This window comes from Onychomys torridus, chromosome 9 (assembly GCF_903995425.1).
Source record: "Onychomys torridus chromosome 9, mOncTor1.1, whole genome shotgun sequence".
NCBI lineage: Eukaryota > Metazoa > Chordata > Mammalia > Rodentia > Cricetidae > Onychomys > Onychomys torridus.
In genome coordinates, this window is record NC_050451.1 from 41,291,630 (window position 1) to 41,308,032 (window position 16,403).

Below are 16,403 nucleotides of genomic sequence, written 5' to 3' on the forward strand. Positions count from 1 at the left end.
AGCAGGTGTATTTCTTTCCATCTGCTGAGATCATAAGTATCCCCAGAGGGCTGCTTCTCACCCCATCTTTATACCTTTGTCGTGTATGAAAAGGCTTCCCACATTGCTTGGTCACCAAAGGAATCAAGTCATTCCATAGAACAAGGTGTTAAAGCAGGATGCCAGTAGGTCTGCATTCGGGCCTAACTAGATCTATATTTGTTTCCTTATCAATAATAATATGACATTTTCAAGTTACAAGATAAAGAGGGGCCAGAAACATGACTCGGTGGTTGAGAGCACTTGTTCTCTTAAAGAGGAACAAGGTTTGGTCCCCAGCACCCACATGGTGTCTCGCAACCATTTGCAACACCAGTTTATGCTGGATTCTGTATCTTCTTCTGACCTCCATGGCCATCAGCCACACACACAGTACACGTACACCCATGCCGGCAAAACACTCAAATACAAAATTAAATAAAAAAGGAATAGAAAAAGAGAGCCAGCAAGATGGAGGAGCTGATGGCCTAGTCTGACAGTGAGTCCAGTTCCTGGGACCCACGTGGAGGAGGGAGAGAAGCAGCTCCTATAGCTCTCTCTCTCTCTCTCTCTCTCTCACACACACACACACACACACACACACACACACACACACACATTTCTGTCAAACAGTAGAGAAATATAGTGAAAATGTATGCAGATTAATTTTGTTAGAAGATGCTATGACACCTCCTCAAAGACCTAATTTCAGTTTGTCTCACCTTGAATATGGACCAGGGATTTCACATGTTTGTAATTCCAGGACGTAGGAGAGTAGGATGATGGCAGGTCGTGGTGATGGTGGAGGAGGTGGTGGAGGTGGAGGTGGAGGTGGAGGTGGTGGAGGTGGAGGAGGTGAAGGTGGTGGAGGTGGTGGAGGTGGAGGTGATGGAGGAGGTGGAGGTGGAGGTGGTGGAGGAGGTGGTGGAGGAGGTGGAGGTGGTGGAGGTGGAGGTGGTGAAGGTGGTGGAGGTGGTGGTGGTGGAGGTGGTGGAGGTGGAGGTGGTGGAGGAGGTGGAGGTGGAGGTGGTGGAGGAGGTGGTGGAGGAGGTGGAGGTGGTGGAGGTGGAGGTGGTGGAGGTGGAGGTGGAGGTGGTGGAGGTGGTGGAGGTGGAGGTGGTGGAGGTGGAGGTGGAGGTGGTGGAGGTGGAGGTGGTGGAGGTGGTGGAGGTGGTGGAGGTGGAGGTGGAGGTGGAGGTGGTGGAGGTGGAGGTGGTGGAGGTGGAGGTGGTGGAGGTGGAGGTGGTGGATGTGGGGGAGTAGAAAGTATTGGTGGTGGTGATGGTTGTGGAGGTGGTGGCAGGTGGTGGGGTGGTGGGAAGTGATGGTGGTGGGGTGAGGGTGGTTGTGGGGTGATGGTGGTGTGGACAGGGTCTCATTCAACCCACAACTGATTCTTTCTTCTCACATTTCTTCACTTTCTAGACAGTATTCTCGTTAGGTGACCGGTAAGTCACTTTCAGTGATTCACAAACATATTGATAGATTCCTCCAGCCAGTTCTCTGTTGTCTGTTTCTGTGCAGGACTGCATATGAGGTCATCAGGTTTGATGTCCAGTTGTCTTGCCCGCCTGATAAGAGAATAATTGTCCTCAGACATCTTTTCACTGCCATGACCACTTTGGTCTGTGTCAGAGTCTGTTCCCCAGAAGAAATGTGGGAGACTAGCAGCACTTGTCCACTACTCAGCTCTACCTCTAGGATACAGATGCAATACAGTCCATGATGCACTTCTAAAGAAGTTCTATGTGGCCATGACTCCTGCTCTGAGGATCAACGATCCGTCCATGCCTCCCTAAGGTATCCCCTGGTCACACAGTGGAGGGAGGCAAGCGCACTGCCTCTCAGACCCAGCAACTCCAGCGGCATCCAGCATCTACTGCAGTTGGAGGGAGCGCTGGGGTACACAGTTAAAGAGAGGTCATGTTAGAAGGAGCCATGTGTACATTTCCAGGGAAGATGGTCTGGGGCCCTTTCTTCCTCTCTCTCATCCTGGTACACAGATAGATGTCTTACAAAGTCCCTACACAGACCGGACAGGAAGCCCTGATGGAAATGTCGACAATCTAGTGATTCCCCTGAACAGATGGCATACAAAGGGTCACTTCACAAACTGTAATAGTGACATTTGAGCCCATGATAGGATCTTAGTTATATGAATAGGATCCTGGGGGTAAAAAGCTTTGGGATTTAGTTCAAATCTTTGATTTTTCTAATTGTAGAATACTGGCACAGCCTTAGGTATGTATACCAGACTTTTTCTTTTGGGCCACTAACTAGCTCCCAAATCATGACACAGACACTTAATGGTTTAAAGGTTCAGCCTAGCTTAGGCTCAATTCTGATTAGCCCCCGCCCCAAGACAGAGTTTTTCTGTGTAACAGCCCTAGTTGTCCAGAAACTAGTTCTGTAGACCAGGCTGGCCTCGAACTCACAGAGATCCGACTGCTTCCACCTCTGAGTGCTGGAATTAAAGGTATGTGCTACCACCATCCAGTCCTGACTAGCTCTTTTAACTTAAATTAACCTGTTTCTCTTTAACTGCCTTTTGCCTGGAGGCTTTTTTCCATTTCTTACTTCCTTGCTCTCTCTGTATCTGCCTGATGGCTGCCTTGCTTCTGGCCCTGAGCTTGTCTCAATCTCCTCTCTCTTTTATTCTCCTTCTCTCTCCTTCTCACTCTCTTCCCTTAGATTTCTCCTCCTGTTTATTCTCTCTGCCTGCCGGCCCCACCTATTTGTCTTTCCTGTCTAGCTATTGGCCATTCAGCTCTTGATTAGACCAATCAGGTGTTTTAAGCAGGCACAGTAACCCAGCTTCACAGAGTTAAACAAATGCAATATAAAAGAATGTAACACATCTTTGCATCATTAAACAAATATTCCACAGCATAAACAAATGTAATACATTTTAAACTAAAGTTCCACAACACTTAGGTGTGTGTGTTTTAACTTAAGTTTCTACATATTAAAATACAGAGACTTATGTTATGGCTTAATACATAGAAATATATTTACATGTGAGCAAAACAAAAGATTAGCACAAAGCCAGGAATGATGGCGCATGCCTTTAATCCCAGCACTCAGAAGGCAGAGGGAGGCAGATCTCTGAGTTTGAGGCCAGCCTGGTCTACAGACTTGAGTACCAGGACAGTCAGGGCTACACAGAGAAACCCTGTCTCAAAACAACAACAAGAAGCTTGAGCACAAAAGGAACTGTGGAGACAGTAGGGTGAATCAGAGCATTTGCTCCTCAAGCATGGGGACATGAGTTCCAATCCCCAGCTCCCATGTAAAAAGCTAGGTATGGGTGCATGCAGCAATAACTCGACCCTGTCATTTGTGAAAATATGGGCATGTCCAAGGAGTTGGTGGATGCCAGCCTAGCATTTGGTTCAGTGGGAGACCCTGTCTCAGAGGAATTAAGTAGAGGGTGAAAGAGCAGGGTAGACCAGATATCCTCCTGTGGTCTAATAGCATAGGCAGCCACACAGGGGGGGGGGGGGGGGGGGGGGGGGTTGCTGCAAGACGCAAAAATATGAAGTGGGATTTTAGATGATTAAGACAAGCCAAGGGCCTTCCTGAAGTCAAGGCTCAAGGAATCTTGGTGATATTGGCTTTTGATCATTGGCTGTTTCCTGCTATGACTTCCTCGCGTAGCTTTTCCATCATTTACTGGGCACTATTTCCCCTCTATTAAAGGGATATTTAGATAACCTTCTGTGCGGTAATGCAGCCAGGATACCTAAATTTCAGTCCTTTCTGTAATATCGTCATTAGCAGCATCCAGCCAGGACCATCCCCAGATGGAAGAAAGTATCTTATCAGAGATACATCTGTACTCTCTAAGAACAGACTTAAGCATCCAGACTATCCTTTTGAGAAGGCCTTTCAGATGTGCTACTTAAGCTTAACTTTCTCCCTTTCCAAAGTCGTATCTCTAGTTTTGGATCTACCTTTAACTATTAACTCAGAACTAAAGCGTTTCTACTTAGAGGGACTTCAAGCTGACTCAGGCTGCCCCAGGCATCCAGTACACTCCCAAAGGAAAAGAAGGCAGTTTTATTTTCACACATCACTGATGACTCCTAACACTTTAACTAACCACTTCTAAGATTATAGTTAAGCACATAAAATCCTCCTTGCTCAGATATTAACCGAATTTAGCCCTCTTCCCTTTTGGGTTGCAGACAATGGCTGGCAATTACTGCTCTTTGTGTGGATCTTATTGCCCCTTCTTTGACCCTGAGGGAATTCCAGCCTGGTGACCTCGCTTTAACCAGGGCATTGCTATTGCATGGGTGTATAACTGTAAACCTCAGAGACTTAGGAAGACAAGACGGAGGAGAGAGAAGAGAATGGAGGAACGAGGTAGGTAAGAACTGGAGAGGAACAAACTGAGATGAGAAAGAACTGGACTGAAAGGCTAGAAGAGAGTACCAGAGGAACGAGACGGAAGATGAGGAAGAGCCAGGTGGGGAAGAACGGCGTGGGTAAGAATAGGTGGGAAGAACTTAAGGAGATGGGAAAGAATGAGAGAGAGAACTTAGAAGATCATAGAGAGGAACTACGGATGAAGAGGCGCTAAGATGGGAAATAACGAGATGAGAAAGACCAAGAAGGGGCAGAACTAAGATGAAGGGCCAGCAGAAAGGTGTACAGAGAATCAGGCAAGAAAGGAGCTAAGTGTGAGAGCTGAGAAGAAGCTGTGTGGAGAGAGAACGGACTCAGAAAAATAAAGTACATGGACTAAAGAGTTGCGTGTACGTAGAGTCATTTCACATTGTCAAAGATTAGATTATCAGCTGGTTGTGGAGTCTTCCCAGACCCTGGGAGAGGACTATCGAGGGGCTGGACCCCAATAGTCCACGTTAGAGAGTGGCCCAAAAGGCTGAAGAACAGTTTTAAGAGTAAGCTCTCCAACCACCCAGAGTAATGGACTTGTTTGTGGCCTGGGGAGGTCAGTATATCAATAAACATCATTTTTTTTTGTGGGGTGGGGTTCGACACAGGGATTCTCTGTGTAGTTTTGGTGCCTGTCCTGGATCTTGCTCTGTAGACCAGGCTGGCCTCGAGCTCACAGAGATCCACCTGGCTCTGCCTCCCGCCCGGCTAACAAACATCATTTGATAGCATTTCTCCCCAGAAATATCAAGAGCAGGGAAGTTTTGCTCTCAGCTCTCAGTCCCCCCTAGACTAAGATAAAGCAAACTGTGTTTTCCTCTTATAGAAACATTCTAACCTACAATGTAATGGTATCAGAAATCCCCAAACTAGGGACTCTGGGGAGTCGTCATTAGAGTGAAGCCTTCTAGCTCTTTCTACCAAGTGCAGGTACAGCAAGGTGTAGTTCTCTGTAGTGTTAGAGGCCCTCATCAGAACCTTATCATGCTGGTATTGATTTCAGGCTTCGGCTATAACTTTTACACATTAAAGTCAGCATGAGTCTCTCTCTCTCTCTCTCTCTCTCTCTCTCTCTCTCTCTCTCTCTCTTTGAACCCAGGGCCTTTGAATTGAACCCAGGGCCTTGTTCATTCTAGGCAAGTTCCTTTCCACAGATCTATGTCTTCAGCTTTCTTTCATCTCCTTAACAAGTGTACAAATAGATCTCTTCATTATGTAACCCATAGAAACGTTACCATACAATGGTGTTCTTCTTAAGTCAAGGATGTTCATCTTCTTGCTAAAAGGAGGCACAGTGTGGCTTCTCTTTGACGTAACCAAAGAGCCAGCAGCAGCTGTTCTTAAACCCGGGAGATTGGGGGGTTTGTTGTTTGTTTGGTTTAACATTTTTTGGTATGACTGTGTGTAACTTCCCCATGCACGTGCATCACAGCTCATTTGTGGAGGTCAGTATTCAGTTTGTGGGACTTGGTTCTCTTCTTCCACCATGGGAGTTCCAGGGATCGAGTCTTTTATCTGCTGAACCCTCTGACTGGCCCACTCAGGAGAGGGAGCATCATTAAGGAAAACAGAAGGTGCTCCAACTCAGGCACTGTGAGCCTTGGCAGCTGATCTAGCAATTCTGACAGTCTGAACTAAGGGAGGACAAGCAGTTCAGAGAGGGTGACAGGCCGGACGGAAGGGTGACTCATGCCCCAGTGAGACTGGGAAAGACTGAGTGACACAGAGCATGATTTCATCACTGCTCAAAGCACTGCACAGCTTAAAGCTGAGAAATTATTTCGACACAATGGAACACACACACACACACACACACACACACACACACACACACACACACACACACGCCTTTATGTATGCACTCCGACTCAAGCACTGTGCAGCCTTGGGAGAGCAAGTAGTGCAGACAGTGTGACACCCTGAACAACGGGGTGGCTCGGGTCTCTGGGGGAATGGGAAAGCCTGATTGATGACATATGCATGTTTTCATCACACTGCTCAAAGCAGTGCAAAATTTAAAGCTGACAATTATCCATCTTCTTGGCAAATTTTCCATTTAATATTTCCAAAACACAGCTTTCCTATAGGTAACTGAAACCACATAAAGTGAAATTGTAGATAAGGTGGAAGTACTCTCCCCTGAAAATAATCACCTCCAGATTCCTCAGGGCCATTGACACAGTCTGTATTGGTGTTGCCATCCTCCAGCTCCCAACACTCACACAACGGAATACACACACACACATGCACACACACACACACACACACACACACACACACCAACAGGTCTTTACATATGCAAATACCTAAGCATGTATGTAGACACCTATGAAAGGCTACACAAAACTAAATACTTAGTACTTTTAGGATAGAAAATTGGACTCTGAAAAACAAACACCAGAGAACATCATCTGTGAGCAAAGTCACTTTCTTCTGCTAGATACTTGCCACACATCACTTCAACAGCAACACTGTGCGGGGTTTTCTCTCCCCTAGCAAGCAATCCGTCAGATCCCCAACCAGCAGCAGCTGACTGGCCTCTAATTCAACACACTTGTTATTACCTACCCAGACACAGCATCAGAGCCACAAAGTGAGAGCTCAGTCCCCCAAACCACCTCTGCTGACTTCTCACGTGGTTGTGAGCACCAGTTACTTTACCTATGCTTCTGTCCATAAACTGGAAGTGATGAAAAGCCTTCCTCAGGAAGTTATTTCCTCAAGTGGCCCACAGAACTCGGGGTGGCACAACTCCTGGCTTATTATAGAAGATACCCCCAATGTAAGGATGGAGAGCTGTATGGGGTGAGGCATGGGGCCAGGCACATGGCCTTCCATGCCCTCTCCAGCATGCCTCCCTTCAGGAACTGCCACGCGTTCAGCAGTCCTGTTGGCTTTCTTGTGGAGACCTCACTGCGTAGTCATGACGGAAGCGTGTATGACAACGTACGAATAGGATTGGACAAAACATCGCTGTCTGATGATAAAAGCCTTCGTGGAGAAATCCACAGACATCCGTCTGTCCACATTCTTGGCTTTTCTGTACAGTGTTCCTTTCTCCTGAGAGTGCAGCCAGATCTCTCCTGAGGTGAAGGGTCTTTACACCCCCTGTTACACATGGTTGTTCAGAAAGTTTTCTTTTTTTTCTTTATCTTTTCTCTTCTCTTCCCTCCCTTCCTTCCTTCCTTTCTTCCTCCCTCCCTCCTTCCTCCCTCCCTCCCTCCTCCCTTCCTCCCTCCCTCCCTCCTTCCTCCCTCCCTCCCTTCCTTCCTTTCTTCCTTCTTTCTTTCTTCCACCCTTCCTCCTTTCCTTTCTTTCTTATTTTTTGTTTGTTTGTTTGTTTGTTGTTTTGTTTTGTTTTGTTTGTTTGTTTTTGGTTTTTCAAGACAGGGTTTCTCTGTTTAGTCCTTGCTGTTCTGGAACTCACTCTGTAGCCCAGGCTGGCCTTGAACTCAGAGATCCGCCTGCCTCTGCCTCCCAAGTGCTGGGATCAAAGGGCGTGCACCACCACTGCCCGGCTTTTTTTTCCTCCAGAAGATTTATTTATTTATATAGTATTCTGTCTGCATGTGTGCCTACTCACCAGAAGAGGGCAGCAGATCTCATTACAGATGGTTGTGAACCATCATCTTGTTGCTGAGAATTGAACTCAAGACCTCTGAAAGAGCAGCCAGCAGTCAGTGCTCTTAGCCTCTGAGCCTTGTTTTGTTTTTGAGACAAGATTTCTCTGTTATCCTGTCTATTCTGGAACTCTGCAGACCAGATGGCCTGGAATTGAGAGCTCTACCTGCCCTCTGCCACCCAAGAGCTGCAATTAAATGCATGCACTACCACACTGAGCCAGTAATTTTCTTTATGGTTAGCTCCAAGAGAGAAAATGCGAGGGATTAAAGGTCTGATGTTCCATTTTAGAAAAGAGAAAGTGTAGTTTCTATGGCCTGCCTTGGGAAGGAAATTTTAACCCAGGAACTATGAATAAAATGAGTGTGTGTGTGTGTGTGTGTGAGAGAGAGAGAGAGAGAGAGACATGCTTTCATTGTACATACTTAATTTACACGTAGTTTTATAAACACATAAAATATGTCTTTGTACTGTGTATACTTCTTTAATATATATACACACAATACATATATATATATGTGTGTGTGTGTGTGTGTGTGTGTGTGTGTGTGTGTGTGTATGTATGTATGTATAAAATGGCCAAACATCTGTTCCACATTCTCCCTCTGAGCCTGGGAAGAGGGTCTGTGGGAACAGAAATCCCAAACCCTGCAGAACTTGTGAAATGAACCCTGGCACTGTCAAAATGATGCCACACAGTCTGGCCTCCAGAAGCTTTGCTCTTAAGCCACAGAGCAAGGTTCTCTGCACACACGCCCTCACTCCTCTCCTTTCCTTCTTTATGTCTGCTCCACTGAGACAGCTGAGGCTCATGATGCAAAGATGTCCCTTAGACTTGTCTATTTTTTGGAGAAGAGGATTATAGTCAGATTTTTCTTTGGGTCACCAGCTCGCTCCCAAATGACACAGAAACTTATTAATTTTGAAAGCTCAGCCTATAGCTTAGGCTTATTCCTAACTATCTCTTATATCTTAAATTAACCCATTTATTTTAATCTACTTAATTTAATCTGTTTAAATTTAATTTAATTTCTGTCATGTGGCTTGATACCTCATCTCTCCATACTGCCCATGCTGCTTCCTCTGAGTGTGCTGGCAACCCCACCTTTCTTCTTCCCAGAGTCCTCTCTGTTCCTGGAAATCCTACCTAACCTCTTCCTGTCTAGCTCTAGGCCATTCAGCTCTTTATTAAACCAATCAGAGGGCACCTTTGGCAAAAACACGTCTTCATAGTGTACAAAAAGATTATTCCACAACAGAGAATAAATGTCCCAAAGCAACAAGAAAGTAAGCCTGTGGCCTGTGGGCTGCAGGACAGCCTTGTGCTTAATCTGCGCTTTCTGAGGCCAGCGATGTTTTCATGGCATTCCCACTCAGAACGCGAGGAAACACATGACCACAAATGCTGGTGAGGATGCACACAGAAGGGAGCCTTCTCCACTGCTGGTGGGCATGTAAACCAGTCCAGCCACTGCGGACATCAATACTGAGGTTCCTAGACAGCCTCCTGTAGGACCTGGCCGCCCAGGAGACCAGCTCTCCATGATGGGACCCTGCGGAGAAACCCACGTGTTGGTTAGCTTGAGTTCCTTGGTTCATTGAAGGATTCCAGCATCTGGTAGGTATAGTGCTGCATGTCATTTATTCTCCTGTATTTGAAGGTATTGGGGGGCTTGCAGACCCTGGAGACCCTTCTCTGCTCCTGATCACAGCACTGGTTGAAATTGTCCCAGATCCTGCATGCTAAAGAGGCATGACCATGTCTGCACAGAGTTTGGGTTAGAAGAACATCTGATCTAGGAGCAGAGGCAAGGGGAGGGTCTTTGTGGAAGCCCTATCTTTGAAAGTCATGAAGTGAGAAACAGTCCCTTTCTTGGTTTCTCCTTCCTCTCATTGTCAAGAAATGCCAGGGCCAGCGAGATGCCTCAGTGGGTTAAGGTGCTTGCTACCAAGCCTGATGACCTGAGTTTGATCCCCAGGAGCCACATAATGGAAGAAGAGAACCAACTCCCATGAGTTGTCCTCTGATCTCCATACATGTGCCTATGTGTAGCCTCTGTCTCTCTCTGTCTCTCTCTCTCTCTCTCTCTCACACACACACACACACACACACACACACACACTGAATGAATGAATGAATGAATGAATGAATGAATGAATGAATGTTAAAAAGCTGTTTTGAGGAGCCGAGCAAGCACTGACTCCCGGGAGTCGCAGGCAGGCAGTGTCACCATGTGGCTGCCAATCGAGAAAAGCAGCCCCAGCAGCGCAGCCTGGCGCTGGAGCTGTACCTGCACACGGATCTGGAGCGGCTGCGGGGCCTCAACAATGCGCCATCTTCAAGCCCCGGGAGGAGCAGACTGACCGCTCCAAGGCTGTTGAACGTGATGCAGATGAAGAGCTTCTGTCTAATATTCCACTTATGGGCAATGTCAAGCTCAAAGGCCTCATCTTAACGGAAGAGGACGATGACTCACACCCCCTGAGATGAGACCGCACAAGAACATTGCACAGATGTCCTTTGATGATACACAAAGGGAACCTGATCAGACCTTCAGTCCGAACGGAGATATTACAGGAGAATTAGAATGTGCTACAAAAAATCCCGGGTGTTCAAATGTCTATCATCTCTCTATTCATAGTTCAAAAAACTATGGAGCAGATACCACGAAGATCTTCTATCCTGGCCTGAGAGGAGCGTGGACTGAGCTTCCCTGGCATGAGGTGACCGTCTGCAATTATGAAGCATCAGCTAACCCAGCAGATCACCGGGTCCATCAGGTCACACCGACACTCCATTTCTTAAGGGCTGGGCCCAGGCTCCCTCAGATGCACTGTCACTGAAGATGTCTGACCACCTGCTGGGAAGGACGGAGGAGGCTCCAGCAAGAGTTGCCTGCTACAGCCTCGGCCAGGCTCTGTCTTGGGGTTGCTGCAGGCACCTGGCCTGTGGAAACTGTCCTCACCACCAGGAGCCAAGGGACAGACGTTCTCTAAGTCACTGTAGAAACGGGCTTACACTGGGTGGCATCTGGCAGTCATGAATAATGTTTGCTTTTCCAGTCAGGGTGGCCATGGGATCCCACGGGTCTTGTTGCTTGGGGCAGGTTTATTTGTGTGATTTGTCTTTTTTTTTTTTTTTTTAAAGGAAGCTTTCTCGGCTGCAAGAATCCTTCTGCAGGAATTCTGTGTTTGTGTTAGCCGTCAGGAAGATCTCCAACTAGAAACACATGTCCCTGCTTGCTCCTCCTCCCTGACATTGCTCAGCATTTGTGTCAGGGTGCCCAGCTGGTGTCATATGTCATGCACAAGTGTCCCATGATGGTGGTTGGAAAGGAAGGAGTCTCCTGGTAATTGACTGTTTGGGGGAGGTCCCTTCTCACTGTCTAACCAAGCAGATTCGAGAGCATGAAGTCCTCTCTCTGTGTGGGTGACCTGGTTGGGGTAAGAACTGAGACTTCCTGGAGATTACCCTCGGGTCCTCCTTGGTATTTACTTGCTTCTAACTTGTGTTGTAAACTCAGGGCTCGAATCTGGAGACGCTGGTTCTTCTGTTCATGGCTTTTACTCACTGTGACTAATGAGCTTCCTAATAAACCCTTGCCAGACTTTTTTTAAAAAGTGTTTTAAAGGAAAGAAAGAAATACCTTATGCAAAATGCCTCCACTAGAATTCCTTCCTCCCACATTTCCTACTCTCTCTTCTTCACCATCCTAGACCTGGCTAGTCACCCTCTTCCTTTCCATCTTCAGTGGTCCTTCTTTATTTCTATGTCTCTGCCATGGACAGAATATTCTTTTCTTTTCTTTTTTGGTTTTTCGAGACAGGGTTTCTCTGTAGCTTTGGAGCTGTCCTGGACTAGCTCTGTAGACCAGGCTGGCCTTGAATTCACAGAGATCCGCCTGGTTCTGCCTCCCGAGTGCTGGGATTACAGGCGTGCGCCATCACCACCACCACCGAGCCAAAGGTTTATTTATTATGTATACAGTGTTCTGTCTGCACATATCCCTGTAGGCCAGAAGAGGGCACCAGATCTCATTACAGATGGTTGTGAGCCACCATGTGGTTGCTGGGAATTGAACTCAGGACCTTTGGAAGAGCAAGCAGTGCTTTTAACCTCTGAGCCATCTCTCCAGCCCCAGAATATTCTTAATCATATTTTTTAAATGTGTGTGTGTGTGTGTGTGTGTGTGTGTGTGTGTGTGTGTGTGTGTGTGTGTATTCACAGGAGGCTTACATGCTTGTGAGGGTAGGTGCTCTCAGAGGCCAGATGAGGGTGTCAGGTCCCCTGGGGCTGGAGTGATAGGTTATTATGAATGACCTGCTGTGGGTCCTGGGCACTGAGCTATACTCCTCAACAGGAGCTGGTGCTCTGAGCTCTCTGTCTGCTCAGTCATTCTCCAGCCTCTGCCGATCATGGTTCTTGCTCCCAGATATGGTGACGAGTGGATGGGGTCTATCACCCAAGAAAAGGGCCACATCCCTCTAAGCAGAGGACAAGAGACTCCCCCATCCCAAAGGGCAGTTGATTCTCACCTGAATTACTCAATAAATGCCAAGCCTGCATTTGCAACTTGCTTTGGGGAGTAGAAAGTTTTTCTTTTATGTTGGGATTTGAATTACGGTTCTGGGGATATAACGAATTTATGACATGGACAGGGATCATATTTCTCATGGAGGGAATTTGGAATGCCAACAAATGCGGGACGGAACACAGGAATGCCTGCAGCCTTCCTCCACTTCTAGAGAATAGTTAGGTCAAGTGACGTTCCCATGCCTCAGATGTCTTTCTGGAAAAAAGTAACACTGCTATGCATCATAAGCTTGAAAATGCTGTTCTGCTAATCAGGGTTGCTTGCTGAAATGTAAACTTGTAGCTCTGTTATCAAAAGAGCTGTAATAACAAAAATGAACCAGCCGTTACAGTTTGCACTGAATGTGCAATCCCTTGCCTTGAATGCCCCGGTTTCCTGTTTCAGTCAGGATAGATAATTTGGCCGGCTTCCTACACTTTTACCTCAGATCTCCCCATGTCCCTGTAAATCAAAGCAAGTATTTCACAATCCCATTGTATGAGGAGATAACTGAGCCTCAGGCTGTTTCAATCACTTAATCAAAGTCAGACAATGGTGAGTCTCTCCAATTGCCCATGAAATAAAGAGCTCTGGCATTTGCATTAGAATCTTACTTCATTCTGCTCAACCTACGGTGCCCCAAGCCTGTCATCCCAACCACTGTGGAGCCTGAGGCAAGAAGAGCACGAGTTCAAGGCCTGCCTGGGCAGCTTAGTAAGATCCTGTCTCAAAATAAAAAGATACAAAAAGTGCCAGAGATGTAGCCCAGTGGTTGAGTACTTCCGCAGGAAAAGGAGAGGAAAGGAGAAAGGGAAGGAAGCAAGGAGACAAGAGGGAAAGGAGAGAGAGAGAGAGAGAGAGAGAGAGAGAGAGAGAGAGAGAGGGAGGGAGGGAGGGAGGAGGGAGGGAGGAGGGAGGGAGGGAGAGAGAGAGAGAGAGAGAGAGAGAGAGAGAGAGAGAGAGAGAGAGAAGGAAAGGAAACAGGAGTGGGAAGGCGGAGGAAGAAAGAGATCGCTTAACCTCGTCTTCTAACTGCCCTCCGCCCCTTTCCCGTCCCTGCCTGCTGCCCACGGGTTCTTCTCCCGGGGACCACAGATGAGTCCCCACAGCTGCCTCCACCCTCTAGTGAGAATTCTCCACCTTCACAGGCTTGATGTCATGCACCCTTCTTCACCCAACTCTAGGCTGAGGATCGCACAAAATCACGAGCGGGGACCCTGTAACTGGAGCGGCATTACACCTGACTCCTCCCAATATGCAATAGTGTCCTGCAGTGGTGAGGAGCAGGCGGTGGGGCTGAGTACTAACTTGTTATCTTCCAGGAAATCGAAACTGATGCTGCCCATGCTTGCAGTTAAATGAGTGCTCCCACAGCGTGTGGGAGACAGATCTGCAGACACCTAACCACCCCAGGGTGAGTCAGACTCCCATGATTGGCAGGTGAGGGAAATAAATGGAGGCATCCCTAACTCTGAGGTTCTCTACAGAACTATCTCTGCTCCCTGAGCCCGGCTTTTCTCATTGGTCATATGGGAAAAGGCCTTGTTTATAGTTTCTTTTCTTTTCTTTCTTCTTCTTCTTTTTTTTTTTCTTTTTTTCTTTTTTTGGTTTCTCCGTGTAGTTTTGGTGCCTGTCCTGGATCTCGCTCTGTAGACCATGCTGGCCTTGAGCTCTATAGTTTGTTTTCTGTTGCTAATAACACAACACTACAGACTGGGTAAATTTATTTTGACTCACTGAAGGGTCCAAAGCTGAGGGGCCATATCTGGTGGTGGCCTTCTTGCTGGCAGACTCCTGAGGTGATACAAGGCATCACAAGGCAAAAGACAGAGGGCATGCGTGTGTTGTAGTCTCTCTCCCTATAAAGGCACCAGGGGCGGGGAGGTGGAAATGCACACTTTTAATCCCAGCACACAGGCGGCAGAGGCCGGCAGATCTCTAAGTTCCAGGCCAGCCTGGTCTAAAGAATGAGTTCAAGGACAGTCAAGGCTATTACACAGAGAAACCCTCAAAAAAATCAAAAGAAAGACAGCCAGACAGATATAAATAAACAAACAAATAAATAAATAATAGAGTGAGCCACCAAGATTCAATCATGGCATCATCTAATCTTTACCACCTGGTTGTGCACCATGGCCCAGCACTCTCTCAGGCCAGGCTCTGTTTGTGTTATTTGGCTCTTCCGGCCATCCAACTCATCCCTCCCTGCCTGGCCTCCTTCCCCCAGGATTCAGCGCTTCTCTTGTGATTAAGAAAGCTCCCACCTTGATCTGACAAAAGCTCATGAAGGAATCATTATTTTCCTAGGAAATTAATGCAAAATATTCACTTGTGATGCCTGGCCCATCAATAGCACGAGCTATGTAATTCTCTTCTGGAAGGAATGGGGATGCTTCCTGGCAAAGGGCTGTCTCAGTCCCTGAGGCAGATGTCGCTTTCTGCTAGCCTCCCGTCACATGGCAGATTGGTGACAGTTCTATTGAGAAGCTTTCCAGCTGCCCAGGTCCCGGTTTGGTGTCCACCTGGCTCTTTACGACAAGCAAGCACTTATTCTGTTTATTTTATTTTATATCATTTTATCAGGGTTTCTCTGTGTAGTCCTGGCTGTCCTGGAACTCACTCTGTAGACCCAGGCTGGCCTTGAATTCAGAGATCCGCCTGCCTCTGCCTCCCGAGTGCTGGGATTGCAGGCGTGCGCCACCACCGCCCGGCAAGCAAGGATCTTTTTAACACACTCCTCTTAACCTGAAAGCCTTGAGACAATAAGACAATTGTGGTCATTCTTCATTCGTTCCATTTTCAGAGGACATTAAATTATAAAAACAAACTTCATGTTACCCTTTGGCATGGCAAAGCTTTCCTTCCTTTTCCAAAGCTGCTTTTTTAAAGCCCTTCATAAAAACTGTCCTGTTGAGTTTATAATTCTCAAACTATTAGTCATGTCCATGGCCCTTCCAGAAGGTATTCCTGCCCCACCAGGGGTGCTTGCCAGGTAGAAAGGACATAAGAAATAAAGGGACTTTTGTCTTGTGTCCTGTCTTTCATATTCAAGAAGCCATCTCTACTTCAGGGTCTCAGGTAGAACGGAGGTCCTCTATAATACCAAGGATCTCCACTTCAGGGGCTTAGGGAGAGCTGAGGTCTTCTATGATACTGAGGGGGCAAAAGAATGAAGCTCACACTTAACAATCTACCACAAAGAATTATGTAGACGAAACTGGAACCACTGGATCAAAGGAAGATAGTCATCCCCTTGGCTCTGGTTACATCACAAGAAGTTCACACCTACTCACAATGCAGAGCAATGACACTGCACACTAATGTTTAACATGCATTTCTTCACAGTAAAGTTGAGTAGCTTCTCCGATGCTTATTTCTGTATAGTTTCTCTATGCAGAATAACAGTAATCATTAATAACACAGATGTCATTTTCCAACACCTTGCTAAGGCTAAAGCCAAATTTCCTTTCCTTTTATTTATTTATTTATCTATCTATCATGTATACAGAAGAGGGCGCCAGACCTCATTATAGATGGTTGTGAGCCATCATGTGGGTACTGGGAATTGAACTCAGGACCTCTGGAAGAGCAGTCGGTGCTCTTAACCTCTGAGCCATCTCGCCCTTTTTTTAAAGATTTATTTTATGTTGTTGGGGATTTAGCTCAGTGGTAGAGCGCTTGCCTAGCAAGCGTAAGGCCCTGAGTTCGATCCTCAGCTTAAAAAAAAAAAAAAAGATTTATTTTATGTGGAAGGAGGCAATGTGCACATGAGTACAGATGCCCAGAGAG

At 46.8% G+C, this 16,403-nt stretch overlaps 1 pseudogene; it reads left to right on the plus strand.

Annotated features, from left to right (window-relative positions):
• The first annotated feature begins 4,474 nt into the window (after nucleotides 1–4,474).
• Nucleotides 4,475–10,884, plus strand: LOC118590710 (annotated as a pseudogene).
• The last annotated feature ends 5,519 nt before the right edge of the window (nucleotides 10,885–16,403 follow it).